This window comes from Rhinoderma darwinii, chromosome 4 (genome assembly GCF_050947455.1).
Source record: "Rhinoderma darwinii isolate aRhiDar2 chromosome 4, aRhiDar2.hap1, whole genome shotgun sequence".
Taxonomy (NCBI): Eukaryota; Metazoa; Chordata; class Amphibia; order Anura; family Rhinodermatidae; genus Rhinoderma; species Rhinoderma darwinii.
This window is the reverse complement of record NC_134690.1, coordinates 54,918,357-54,933,380: the sequence shown is the minus strand read 5'-3', so window position 1 is coordinate 54,933,380 and position 15,024 is coordinate 54,918,357.

Below are 15,024 nucleotides of genomic sequence, written 5' to 3'. Positions count from 1 at the left end.
GCCACAAAAAACGCAAGTTGTTACAAAAACGTCTGAAAATCAGGAGATGTTTTCACTTGAAAACAGCTCTGTATTTTCAGACGTTTTTGAGTTTGCATGTGAACATACCCTCAGGCTACTCTATGGTCTTCACCAGAGCCCGCCGCAAGGCAGGTTGGATTTTGCCTCATAGAACCCAGGTTGTTAATACAGAATAATGCGTTGGACAGGAGGTGCACTAGCAGGCAAAATCAGAATGGATAACCAGAAAGCCAGAGGAGTAAACAACGAACAGAGTTCAAACCAGGTGTAAAGGATCTGCCAGACACAGCTTCTGTGTCGACGCCCGTGGTTAGTCAGTCTGCACCTGCTCCTAAGTCTGATAGAGTGACTCCTTCTTCCACCAGCAGAAGAAAGGGAAGGGTTGGATCCAGCGAGGTATGAAGTTAAAACAGGATCTAGTAGAAAGATAATGTCCTGGGGTGTCAGGAGAAATGTCGTAAGTATAGCAAGCCTACGCGTTTCAGACGCTACTTGTGTCCTTAATCATGGCTAATGTTGACTGTCTAGCCTGAGTTGCCGGTATATATATCCGGCTACACAGGTGTGTATGTTAATTACAATGGTGATTGAAATTTCCAGAGTGCATGCGGCAATGCTTTTGAGATGAAAGTTTTCATTGAAAAAATGGGCAAACTGATAGAATATATGGTTTCCGTAAAAACCTTGTGAATAACGGTATGTTAGAACTTTATAAATGTAACCATGTATGTTTGAGTTTGTTTTTGGATGGTGCAAACAGGAAAAATGTAGTTTATTTAAATCTCGCTGATGACCGTAGTTAGGATGTAATTATTTCCGGTTTAGGGTTGATATTCTGTTTGCGTTCCAGGGTGTGTGACAAGTGTGGAAAGCAAACCGGGTGCAAAGCAGCGGCTGACTATCAGCGAAAAAATTTGCTCCCCGGTATATAGGGCGGTACAAGGTCATTGAAGTCCTTAACCCTGTCTCCTTCCGACTGGAGTTACCCCCGTCTTTTCGAATACACGACGTGTTTCATGCCTCCCTCCTTAAACGCTGCTCCCCGTCCTTGGCCCCCTCGAGGAAACCTCCGGTCCCTGTTCTAACCCCTGAAGGGGTAGAATTCGAGGTGGCCAAGATTGTGGACAGCAGGATGGTCCAAGGCTCCCTCCAGTACCTGGTCCATTGGAGAGGATACGGGCCTGAGGAGAGGATTTGGGTACCCGCCCGGGATGTTCACGCTGGGGTATTGCTCAGGAGGTTCCATCTTCGGTTCCCCAATAAGCCAGGTCCACCTAGAAAGGGTCCAGTGGCCCCTCATAAAAGGGGGGTACTGTAAAGGATCTGCCAGACACAGCTTCTGTGTCGACGCCCGTGGTTAGTCAGTCTGCACCTGCTCCTAAGTCTGATAGAGTGATTCCTTCTTCCACCACTCAGGCTGGGAGGCTGAGGAGTGGGAGAGCCTATCACAGCCTGGCCAGACGGAGCTAGCTCCCGCCATCTGTCTATTTATACCTTCATTTCCTGCTCCTCCTTTGCCTGTGATTCTGCTTGTTTCCTGGCTCTGCTGCTGCTGCTTGTACTATTTGTCCTCTGCTTCATGTTGACCCTGGCTTTACTGACTACTCTCCTGCTCTGCGTTTGGTACCTCGTACACTCCTGGTTTGACTTGGCTCGTTCACTACTCTTGTGGCTCACGGTGTTGCCGTGGGCATCTGCCCCATTTCCCTTGGCTTCTGTGTACCCTTGTCTGTTTGTCTGTCGTGCACATAGTGAGAGTAGGGACTGTCACCCAGTTGTACGCCCTCGTCTAGGACGGGCCATTGCAATTAGGCAGGGACTGAGTGGCGGGTAGATTAGGGCTCACCGGTCTGTCTCCCTACCCCGTCTTTACACCAGGGGACACTAAAAGTCCAAATTGCAAAACAGAAAAATACCAGGAGTTGCAGAGGTCGAAACCAGCTGTGAGCAGAATATCCAAATCAGTGATCAGACTGTAAATCCAAAGACACAGCTGAAGTCCAGTTCAAAGAGTCTGAGAAGTCAAGGAATATCAGGGTGTAACCAGGAGCTTGATCAGACACATGCATTCACAAGAAAATCACAAGCAACAAACAAGAAACTGAACAGACTCAAATACTCCACCCTTGGCCCAGATAGGTTGCAGACAGAAAAAAACAGATTGGCTCTGCATTTCAAACCAGGGCCACCCAGAAGCTTGGTTAATAGTCACGACAACCTAAAAGTGACAGACGTATCCTAACATTGCACATCTGCAAAGTAAAGAAAGAACTGACTATGTCAGCTGGGCATGAGCGTTAGGCTGGCCAACCGTAAGTGGGCAAGGATATGGCTCCTCAAAAAGGTAATCAATCTTTAAAAAGGTCAGCTGGGTGCAAGCATGGTCCGAGTGTTGGAGTGGGGTGCTGTGTGCAGAAAAACTTACCGATCCGTGCATCACATAATCTTCGGGTCCAGCGCCGCCCACGTGACCTTCATTCTGACCTCATCTGGAATCACTGCTTTTGAGAAAACCGCAACTCAGGCTCTCAATGCATTTCTATGGAGTCTCGTTCTGGCTCCCATACTCAATTACTGACCCCAGCCCGCCTGACCATGATTTGTGTCTCTGATTTTTGTTTTTAGGGTTTGTTCACACAGCTTTTTTTCAGGCTAATTTTGTAGGGTAAAAGCTCCGTTTTACGCTCCAAAATACACTTGAAATAAGGCTGCAACCAGTTTTTCAACGATTGCAATGGGAAATACAATGTGCTGTTCACATGAGGTGTATTTTTGTTCTACTAAATTAAAAAAACACCTCGTAAAAAGAGCAGCATGTCACTACTTGAGGCGTGTTTGGAGCTGATTTTCCACTGACCCTACAAAAAACGTGTCAAAATAAGCTTAGAATTAAAAAAAGCTTAATTTTCAGCTTCAAAATACACCTTGAAATCAGAGGCCGTTTTCCCTTAAAAACAGACTCGTAATCTTCAGCCACTTCTTTTTGTATATGTGAACATACCCTTATGCCAACACCAACCTGCCAACTACATTTAAACAAAAGTCATGCGAAAAGGCGGTTCTATAGATGAAATGCGCTATTCATTATTTTAGAAAACCCAAGACCATTACAACAATCTTTAAAACCCACAATGTTTATGACTAATGTTGTTCTGCGAGATCCTGTGAAATGGGTTTAGAAACATGTATGTGAACGAGAAATCAACGAGGACATTGGAGAACGCAAGCTAAATCGGGAAATTAGGAGATCATAATTAATTTATATAGGTCATTACATTGCATTGCAGAACTGTTAGCAAAAACGCAAGCAGTTCAGCAACAACATTGGCAGCGCGGTCATTAACTGCATGTGGTCGGACATTATGAAGATGCAGTCAACTGCACAAAAAACACATTGTAATATAATAGAAGTAGTCTGTCCATAACAAACATTTCAACATTGACTTGAAAAATGACTTACTGCGGTTTAAAAACGCAACATAAACGCACCGTGACTGCACCGTGTGGCCTTACCCTTACTGTTTTAGAAAAGATAACAGTTCATGTCTTCCTTCTGGATAAAAAATAATAAAAATGAATAAAAACTTTAAATTGGTCATTATGCTTCACTTTTACTGCAGTTAGAGGTACTACAGAATATTACACATACCTCTAAAATATATAGTGTAGAGACCACTATAGGGTAATTATCATCTTCATATGTATTATGGATATACTTTGGTTAGATGGTAATTGATTGCAACATTTTATCAGGGCCGGTTGTAGAGAAAATATGGCTCTTTGCAGAAACCAAAGTGGGCCCTTCTACTGCCATTTTTTATTGGAAAAAATAAATAAAACATTTTTTATCGGCATTAATAGCCAAGGTGGAAAGGATACATAAAGTAGTCGACAGAAATATTATTTTGCAATAAATGAGCTTTATTACATTAAGCTTTTCCCATAATGCTCCTTTTTATCCTCCTTAGTCCAGGATCACACAGAGTCTTGATACAGTTTTTGGTTCAGTTTTTTTTAGCCCCACACAGAAGTGGACACAAAACAAATCAGATGCATCAGTCCTTTCTTTATACCTTTCTTTTACTATGAATCCACATCTGGCATTCGATCAAAAAACTGAGCCAAAACGGCATTAAAACCTTGTGTGTCATTCTGGCCTATGGCTGGAATTACACATGCAGATTTTTAAACAGTTTTTTGAGCCAAAGTCATTCCTGGATTCAACACAAAGGCAAAAGTATTATCTTTCCTTTAAACTTCCCATTACTTTTAATTCACTCCTAATTTTGGCTGCATTTAAAACTGCACCAAATACTGCATGTGTAATTGTAGCCTTAGGCTAGATTCACACGATCATGTCCGTTTTGTGTCCGCAAAAAACGCAGCTTTTTTCCTGCATTGCAGTTCCGAGCTGCATTAGTGTGTGTTCCGTGTGGCATCCGTTTTCTATGTCAGTGTTGGTGAACATTTATTTATTTTTCTTTCTCTGCAATTCTTTAGCAATTGGTGCGTGAATCACGGACGCACACGGAAGATGTCCGTATGCGGTCTGATTTTCACACACCCATTGATTTAAAAAAAAATGCACCAAAATAGAACATGCAGTGAGTTTCACTCAACGGACACACGCTACGTGAAAAATCACGTATGTCTGAATAGCCCCATTGAGTTGCATAGGTCCGTGTGCAATCCATTGTTTTCACGCACAGCACACGGTATACAACGTTCATCTGGATAAGGCCTTAGGGCTTGTACACATGTAACTGATTTACTGCAGAGAATTTCTGCAGCATTTCCGCTTAAAGAGGCTCTGTCACCAGATTTTGCAACCCCTATCTGCTATTGCAGCAGATAGGCGCTGCAATGTAGATTACAGTAACGTTTTTATTTTTAAAAAACGAGCATTTTTGGCCAAGTTCTGACCATTTTTGTAGTTATGCAAATGAGGCTTGCAAAAGTCCAAGTGGGTGTGTTTAACAGTAAAAGTCCAAGTGGGCGTGTATTATGTGCGTACATCGGGGCGTTTTTACTACTTTTACTAGCTGGGCGTTCTGAGGAGAAGTATCATCCACTTCTCTTCAGAACGCCCAGCTTCTGCCAGATCACGCTGTGACGTCACTCACAGGTCCTGCATCGTGTCAGACGAGCGAGGACACATCGGCACCAGAGGCTTCAGTTGATTCTGCAGCAGCATCGGCGTTAGCAGGTAAGTAGCTACATCGACTTACCTGCAAACGCCGATGCTGCTGCAGAATCATCTGTAGCCTCTGGTGCCGGTGTGTCCTCGCTCGTCTGACACGATGCAGGACCTGTGAGTGACGTCACAGCGTGATCTGGCAGAAGCTGGGCGTTCTGAAGAGAAGTGGATGATACTTCTCGTCAGAACGCCCAGCTAGTAAAAGTAGTAAAAACGCCCCGATGTACGCACATAATACACGCCCACTTGGACTTTTACTGTTAAACACACCCACTTGGACTTTTGCAAGCCTCATTTGCATAACTACAAAAATGGTCATAACTTGGCCAAAAATGCTCGTTTTTTTAAAATAAAAACGTTACTGTAATCTACATTGCAGCGCCGATCTGCTGCAATAGCAGATAGGGGTTGCAAAATCTGGTGACAGAGCCTCTTTAAACTAGCAGACAATCCGCTGCGGAAAAATCACACCATTTCCTGGATGTTTTTACTGCAGAAAATAGTGCTGATTTTGCTGCGGTTTCATTCAAGCCTGTGTGATGGTGATATCTCCTCTGAAAAATGCAGGAATTTTCCACTTTCCGCAGCAATAATTAACATGCTGCGGAACTAAAACTACGCACCACAGGTGAATTTCTGGACTGAAATTTTCCGCAGCGTATGGATGACATTTGTTCATTCACACCCACTTTGCTGCTACTGTATTCTGATGCATATTTTCCGTCCGCAATTCTGGACGGAAAGTACGCAGCAATTCCGTTACGTGTGGACAAGGCCTTAGGGTCTATTCACGCGTTGAAGTGCAGAAGGAACTGCATCGAAAAACTGCATCCGAAAACCACATGTGTTTTTGCTGCATTTTTTGATGCGATTGTGTTAAAAAATTCCGTTTTTGGATGCGGTATGAAATACAGCTCAGTCACAACATGTGAATGGAACTTTAGGCCGGGTTCCCATGTAGCGTAAACGCTGTGGAATTTCAGCAACAAAATTCTGTTCGGATATTCCGCAGCATTTACAGTAGCAGAAAAGTGAATGAGGTTTGGAAAATCTCATGCCCACGCTGCGGGGAAAAAATGCTGTGAACACGTTCAGAAATTGACCTGCAGTGCGGATTTTAAATCTGCAACATATCAATTCATTCTGCATTTTTGTTGCTTTTCTGTTGCAGGTTTTCCTTAGTGAATTCAATGGGGATGTAAAACCCGCAACAGGTTCGACTGTGTCCGAAGTGATGCGACTTTTGCGGCGAAATCGCAGCAATTCTACCACAAAAATCACAACTCAGAAAAAAAATCTTATACTTACCACCCGGGAGTTGTCATAGCGACGCTATCTTCTGTTTTTCTTCCAGGCTGGCCTCCTGAGATGACGTTTCATCCCATGTGACTGCTGCAGTTAATCACAGGCTGCAGCAGTCGCACTGCAGTGTCATCCCGGGAGGCCGAACTGCACAACAATGGAGGGACACATCGCCATGACTATAAGGGAAAGTATGAACTTTTTGTAGTGCTGCTTTCCGCAGTGGAAATCCTGCCTGAAAAACAATGTGGTGCGGTTTTTCGGACTAATTGTGCTGCGGGTTCTGGGTCGGAAATGCTGCGATGTTTTACACAGCGTATTCGACCCGTGGGAACCCGGCCTTAAGGGGTGGACCGATCTGGACTACCACTTCTCAAAAGCAAGCCAGACTTGCTGGGAGCGGCTACACATTTAAATGGATGACCATGTAATATATGATAGCACTGAGCGTGCCAATACTAACAGCTCCACTATGACATCCATATGTCCTAATAGAAAATATGGATGTCTCCTTTGACTTGCATTTAGGCTACTGCAAATTCAAACTCTAACGACAGAGAACTTACAGAGTTAATACATACGGTTGTGCCCTGATTGCAACGGCATTTTCCATTGAAGAAATAGATCTAGGAAAAGTTGCATATTTTGGTCCCTTGTTGTGATTTTTACATTCCTTGTTTTCCCCATGGTCAATGATTACTCACTGTCAAGTCAATGCAGAAAAACCACAGAAAAACTACTAACTACTACTAAAACTACTAACTACTACTAAAACTACTAACTACTACTAAAACTACTAACTACTTCACATTGTACTCTGAATAGTGAACAGGTGATTTGTGTATTTGATTTGTGTCATGGTTTCCGTACAATTATGGTTGATCCCATTATCTTTTCAGTTTATGCCAGCGTCACACCGGAGGAACATCTACGACAGCTGGCATACCGTATGGAACTCCTCCATTCTCCTCTCTTTCAGGTGAGTTATTGTCTATATATTCATCTAAAAACACATTTTACTTACAGTATCTCTTGTTTTCTCTGTTTTCTTAGCACTTCATGCTAACAAGCCAAGATACCTATAGAGAATTTCTGTTGTTGGACGAAGAGCATCCCAGACCAAGTGATGGAGAGAAGGTACCACAAGTAAGAGCAGCCATTGCTAGAGAGAGTTGTGTAGGGGGCTGGATTAAGATGATGAGGAAGAAAAGAAGGAGAGAGAGAAGATTAGGAGAAGAAGATCAGTGTCGAAGACGAAGATATAAAGACAACATTGGAAGAGAAGCAAGAAGAAATAAATTTCCTGCCTGATTAGAACGATTAAAATTGAATTTTAATAGTAGAATATAAAATGTGGCTCATATAGCCCAATTCCAACATATGTTCAGGCTCAGACAAAGTGGTCAGGGATAGGAGATGGTAAAACCCTCCTCTTATAGTATAAAGCCCTGACGACAACTTGCTGAGAAAAAAATGAAAGATTCCAGCCCACCGGGCTCACAGCATATGGTCAAAGTGAAAGGAGTCAGTCCTGTTGTAAGAAGACTGCTCCTAGAAGACACTCCGATCACTGCTGTAATACTTGTAACAACCCTACGCGTTTCAGTGTCACTGATAGACGTGACACATCATCAGGGATTGTATGAATTAATTAGACGCCGGTTTAAGCACAATTTTGTGCTAACATTTGTTTCTCCCGGCTCGTGCACGACTCTGATACAAATGGCCGCACACGAGCCGGCGAGACTGGGAGCATATGAAGGGCTAGAGCTCTCCCCCTGCACTGACGAGGCTGTCAACTCACCACCAATCCCATGCAGACACGTCACAGCAGTGACGTATCGGGACCGTGGCGAGCCTCCTGACAGCCCGGCCAATCAGGCTGAGGTATGACGACAAGGCGTCTCGTAACCATGGAGACCTAAAGCGGACAACAAACAGACTACGGGACAAGCAAAAACTTGGTAAAGATGCTAAGGGAAATGATATAGCGATGATCAACAGACCATCCTGTATATTCTAAAAGAATCGACATTATGAAGATGCACAGTCTGGCCATAAGATGCAATTATAGCCCTTATTGACAGTACCTATTGTCACAAGGTATGATATTAGTAAAACATCGCATAGGAACCCTAAAGCAGTGTAAATAAGGGTCACCAATAGTTAAAGATAGACACTATAGAAAATGTATAAAGAATCCAGGTACTGAATTGAGCCAGATAGCAATAAATTATCAGTTAACAATGAGTATGGTGTTAATGGAAAAACGCATCGGAACCCTACAACAGTATGAACAAGGGTCAACCAAAGTTCATTGTAAATAGACACGGTTAATGTTGTTGGAAAAAGCCAAGTATAATAATTGGGACACATAAGCCACCAAAAGAAATGGATATATGATACGTATCTGGGGATAATGGAAGAGGATCTACCTAACCTCAGGTTATTGGAGGGCTTATTGGAAGAGAGTCACAGGGAGGAGGGGAAGGGTCCCTTTACCGATCTGAGGGTACCCTCCACGAGATTTGCTCCCCTGAATGACAATACCCCGATCGACGTTTTCATTAAAGTGGTTGAGGACCAACTTAGATTGCTGGATCATTCAAGGTTTTCTGGTTTTAACACGACACAAGATGAAATGGTCCGTCTACAATCACTTGAAGGTGATGACACTATCATAATTAAGCCCTCTGATAAGGGCGGTAATATTGTGGTAATGGATCGCACGGGATATAGCAAGATATGCCACCAGATATTAAATGACCGTCGATGTTATAAAGTATTGGAATCCGATCCCTCCATTACCTTTAAAAATCAATTGAAATGCATTCTGAGCTCAGCCAAATGTCTTAGCCTAATTAGTAAGAAGGAGATGGCATTTATGCTGCCCGATTTTCCACAGACGGCCACCTTTTATTGCCTCCCAAAAATACACAAAGGGACCAAGCCATTGAAGGGTAGGCCAATTGTGTCAGGGATTGACAGCTTGTCCCAAAATGCAAGTGTCTATATCGACCAGATTCTCAGACCGTTCGTGGTGTCCCTCCCTTCCTATGTAAGGGACACTATGGATGTCTTGCGCAAATTGGAAGGCATACGTTGTGATCAGGACGTTTTGCTGGAATCACTTGATGTGGAAGCCCTATATAGCTCTATTCCTCATGACCAGGGGTGTTTAGCTGTTGAATATTTCTTGAAGGGTAAGGGCACACAGTTTCAGACTCATAATGATTTCGTTGTAATATTGCTTAGATTCATTCTAGAGCATAATTTGTTCATGTTTGACCAAAAGATGTACCACCAGCTCAGGGGTGTGGCCATGGGAAGCCCTTGTGCTCCCACATATGCCAATCTTTACCTGGGCTGGTGGGAGCAAGAATTTGTCTTCAATGAGGAAATGGAAAAATGGACATCGTGCATTCTGCTATGGCTGAGATTCATAGACGATATTCTGATTCTCTGGAAAGGTACGAAGGCACAATTTGAGGAATTCGTGGCGACTCTAAATGTGAACAATCTGGGTCTATTTTTTACGTGTGAGATCAATGACAGCAAGATCACGTTCCTTGACATTATGATCTCCAAAACACCATCTGGGAATATTCAAACCAATATGTTCCGTAAGAAAACTGCCACGAATAGTCTCCTCAGATGGGAAAGTTGCCATCCAGCTAACCTTAAACGTGGAATACCCAAGGGCCAGTTCCTTAGGGCGAGACGAAATTGTTCCACAATATCGGACTACAAAATATCAGCGAGGGAATTGGAGGATAGGCTTAAACGGAGAGGGTATCCGAAACATGTTATCAAACAATCCTATCAGAATGCACTTGGTTGTAACCGAAATGACCTTCTTAACCCTAAATCACGTATTAAGGATGACGACACTATACGTATTATTGGTACTTATGATTCCGCCAATAAGGAGATTAGGGAGATCCTGCAGAGATACTGGGGCATCTTGAAAGCTGACCCTGATGTCGGGAATCTGGTAGGGGACTCTCCCTTTATAACATACAAAAGAGGGCGCAATATAAAAGATCATTTGGTACATAGCCACATGAGCACACAGAATAAACCTAACACCTGGTTGGACAGGGGGTTCAATGGTAGTTATAGATTCGGCTCCTGTAAGGCATGCGACTCGATTCTTTGCAGTAAGAACTTCAAAAGTACCAAGACTGGCAGGGTCTTTGACAATAGATCCTATATTAACTGTAAGACCAAAGGTGTAGTCTATCTGATCACGTGTGAGTGCCAATTACAGTATATAGGTAAAACCAAGAGAGAATTCAGAAGAAGGATCAGGGACCACATTGGGGATATAAGGAGAAATGAAGACACCCCGGTGTCGCGGCATGTATGGGAATGCAGGGCCGCCATGAGGAATTTCAGGGCCCCCTACAGCTAAATTTTCTGGGCCCCCCTACCGTGGCACCGCCTGTTAAATGTACTCCGTCCAGCACTATATCATGGTACCCAGGGCCGCCATCAGGGGGGGTATTAGGGGTACTGATGTGAGAGGCCCGGCCAAACCTAATTGAAAGGGGGGCCCGGCAAACTGCCGCGACTTGCCTTTGGTAGAAAAAAAAACAGGCCCCTGCAATGGGGCCCGTTTTTTTCACCAAAAGAATGTCATGAGCTGCGGGCCCCCCTTTCAATTAGGTTTGGCCAGGCCTCTCACATCAGTACCCCTAATACCCCCCCTGATGGCGGCCCTGGGTAGCATGGGGGCCGTCAAACACCGCCGCCCGTGCGACCGATCGCGCGCACCCGCAAACTCCCACGCATGCGCTCCGGCGACCGCCTGGAACCGCGCACCGAATTTTGAGGCAGATTTTGACCTGCCCACACTATCTTGCCGCGTTTTTTGCCTGCGGCGATTGAGGACAGCAGACAGAAAACGCAGCGAAAAATGCATTTTCTGCCTCCCATTGATTTCGATGGGAGGTTAGAGGCAGAACCGCGGCAAGAAAGGACGTGCTGCTTTTTCTTTTTTCCGCGACTGGCTCCCATTGATTTCAGATTAAATCAATGGGAGGCGGTTTTGGAAGTTGTTTGGTGCTGATTCTGACGCAGTGTCCGAGTCAATATCAAGGCCCAAAAACTCTGTGAACTGGGCCTTATTGTTAGGGCTTATTCAGACGAACGTGTAATACGTCCGTGCAACGCGCGTGATTTTCACGCGCCTCGCACGGACCTATGTTACTCTAGACTGTCAGTGATTTTCATGCAGCGTGAGTCCATGTGTCCGCTGCGTAAAACTCACGACATGTCCGATATTTGTGCATTGTTCGCGCAGCACGCACCCATTGAAGTCAATGGGTGCGTGAAAATCACGCCCAGCGCTTCCGCAGCCGTATAAACTATGAATGAAAACAGAAAAGCACCACGTGCTACAAACATACAAACAGAGTGTCATAATGATGGCGGCTGCGCGAAAATCACACAGACGCGCATCATACGCTGCTGATACACGGAGCGGTTATGACCTTTTGCATGCACAAAACGCCACGTTTTTGCGCGCGCAAAAAGCACACGCTTGTGTGAATCCGGCCTTAGGGTAGGAACACACTAGGCATGAACACTGCGGATTTTATGCAACACATTTTATTGTGGAAAATCCGCAGTGTATTACAGTCGCAGCAGAGTGGATGAGATTTAAACAAATCTCATCCGCACGCTGAAAAAAAAATTTACATGCTGCGGCTTTTTGGCTTTTTAAGCCGCAGCATGTCAATGTATTCTGTGGAATCGCCGCTCCTCTGTTGCGGAAATGCTGCGGTTCTGCCGCAAAAATCACACATGAGAAAAAAAAAAAGGCACTTTTTTAAATTTATAAAAAAGTTTAGACTTACCCCGGCCGTAGTCCTGGTGACGCGATCCTCTATTCTTAGCACAGCCCCGCCTCCTGTCATGACGTTTCATCCCATGTGACCGCTGCAGCGGTCACATGGTCTACAGCGTCATCCCAGGAGGCGGGGCTACGTTCAGAAGAGAGAGATGCGTCACCTAAACTACAGCCGGGTAAGTCTAAACTTTTTTTTCCCTGCAGGATTCCCACAGCGGACACGCCTCACCAAACCTGCGCCACTATTTGGTGCGGTTTTGCTGGCGGAATTCCCTGCGGCTACTGGGGCGGATAAGCTGTGTAGTTTTACTCAGCATATCCGCCTAGTGTGTCCCTTATGATGTCGCTCCTGGAGCTGCTGCCGCTCTCTAAATAGGCAGTTGGTCCAGTAGAATTTGGAATTATTTTTTTTTGTGAACCAGCTTAAAAAAATACAAAACTTTTGTGTTAGGGCCTGTTCGCTTCCGCTCCGGGGTTCCGTCTGAGGTTTCTGTCGGGTGAACCCCGCAACGGAAAGTGAAAGTGACAGCACAGCTTCCGTTTCCATCACCATTAGCGCAGTCGACTGCGCTATTGATTCCGTCCGAAAACCAGCCGGAATGGTGACGAACGGAAACCATTAGCGATATTTCCGTCACCATTGAGATCAATGGTGACTGAAACGGAAGCTGTGCTGTCACTTTCACTTTCCGTTGCGGTGTTCACCCGACAGAAACCTCAGACGGAACCCCGGAACGGAAGCGAACGGTGATGTGAACAGGCCCTAACACAAAAGTTTTGTATTTTTTTAAGCTGGTTCACAAAAGAAAATAATTCTAAATTCTACTGGACCAACTGCCTATTTAGAGACCGGCAGCAGCTCCAGGAGCGACATCATAAGGGACACACTAGGCGGATATGCTGAGTAAAACTACACAGCTTATCCGCCCCGGTAGCCGCAGGGAATTCTGACAGCAAAACCGCACCAAATAGTGCCACAGGTTTCGGGAGGCGTGTCCGCTGCGGGAATCCTGCAGGGAAAAAAAAGTTTAGACTTGCCCCGGCCATAGTTTAGGTGACGCATCTCTCTCTTCTGAACGTAGCCCCGCCTCCTGGGATGACGCTGTAGACCATGTGACCGCTGCAGCAGTCACATGGGATGAAACGTCATGACAGGAGGCGGGGCTGCTCTAAGAATAGAGGATCGCGTCACCAGGACTACGGCCGGGGCAAGTCTAAACTTTATCAATTTAAAAAAGTACCTTTTTTTTTTCTCATGTGTGATTTTTGCGGCAGAACCGCAGCATTTCCGCAACAGAGCAGCGGCGATTCCACAGAATACATTGAATCGCTGCGGCTTAAAAAGCCAAAAGCCACACTGCAGGTCCATTATTTTTGCAGCGTGTGGATGAGATTTGTTAAAATCTCATCCACTCTGCTGCGACTGTAATACGCTGCGGATTATCCGCAATAAAATGTGTTGCATAAAATCTGCAGTGTTCATGCCTAGTGTGTTCCTACCCTAAGGCCGGATTCACACAAGCGTGTGCTTTTTGCATGCGCAAAAAACGTGGCGTTTTGCACTTGCAAAAGGTCCATAACAGCTCCGTGTGGCAGCTGCGTATGATGCGTGGCTGTGTGATTTTCCCGCAGCCGCCATCATTATGACACTCTGTTTGTATGTTTGTAGCACGTGGTGCTTTTCTGCTTTCATTCATAGTTTATACGGCTGCGGAAGTGCTGGGCGGGATTTTCACGCACCCATTGACTTCAATGGGTGCGTGATGCGCGAACAATGCACAAATATCAGACATGTCGTGAGTTTTACGCAGCGGACACACGGACACACGCTGCGTGAAAATCACTGACAGTCTGAACGGCCCCATAGAGTAACATAGGTCCGTGCGAGGCGCGTGAAAATCACGCGCGTTGCACGGATGTATTACACATTCGTCCGAATAAGCCCTAACAATAAGGCCCAGTTCACAGAGTTTTTGGCCCTTGATATTGACTCGGACACTGCGTCAGAATCAGCACCAAACAACTTCCAAAACCGCCTCCCATTGATTTAATCTGAAATCAATGGGAGCCAGTCGCGGAAAAAAGAAAAAGCAGCACGTCCTTTCTTGCCGCGGTTCTGCCTCTAACCTCCCATCGAAATCAATGGGAGGCAGAAAATGCATTTTTCGCTGCGTTTTTTGCCTGCTGTCCTCAATCGCCGCGGGCAAAAAACGCAGCAAAAAAACGCGGCAAGATAGTGTGGGCAGGTCAAAATCTGCCTCAAAATTCTTTAAGGAATTTTGAGGCAGATTTTTTTTTGCCTGCAAAATACTGTGTGAACAGGGCCATACATAAACAGCACTTTGAGATAATTTACTCACTGTGTCAGAAGAGCTGCTCCCACTCCAGTCCTCTTCCGGCGATGTCTTCCAGGCGAGGTCTTCGGGTTAGACGTCCAGTCCTTCACCTCCAGCCAGGCTCCAGGTAAGTTTTGTCCATGTGTGTCCGCGGCTGCGCGCGCTTCGTTCGCGGGTGCGCGCGCGGCCGATCGCGGGTGTGCGCGCGCGGCCGATCGCGGGTGCGCGCGCGCGGGCGGTCTCCAGTGCGGGCGTTCGTTGGTGCGCGCTCGGGAGTTTCCTTGGGCGCGCGATCGGGTGCGCGCGCGCGGGCG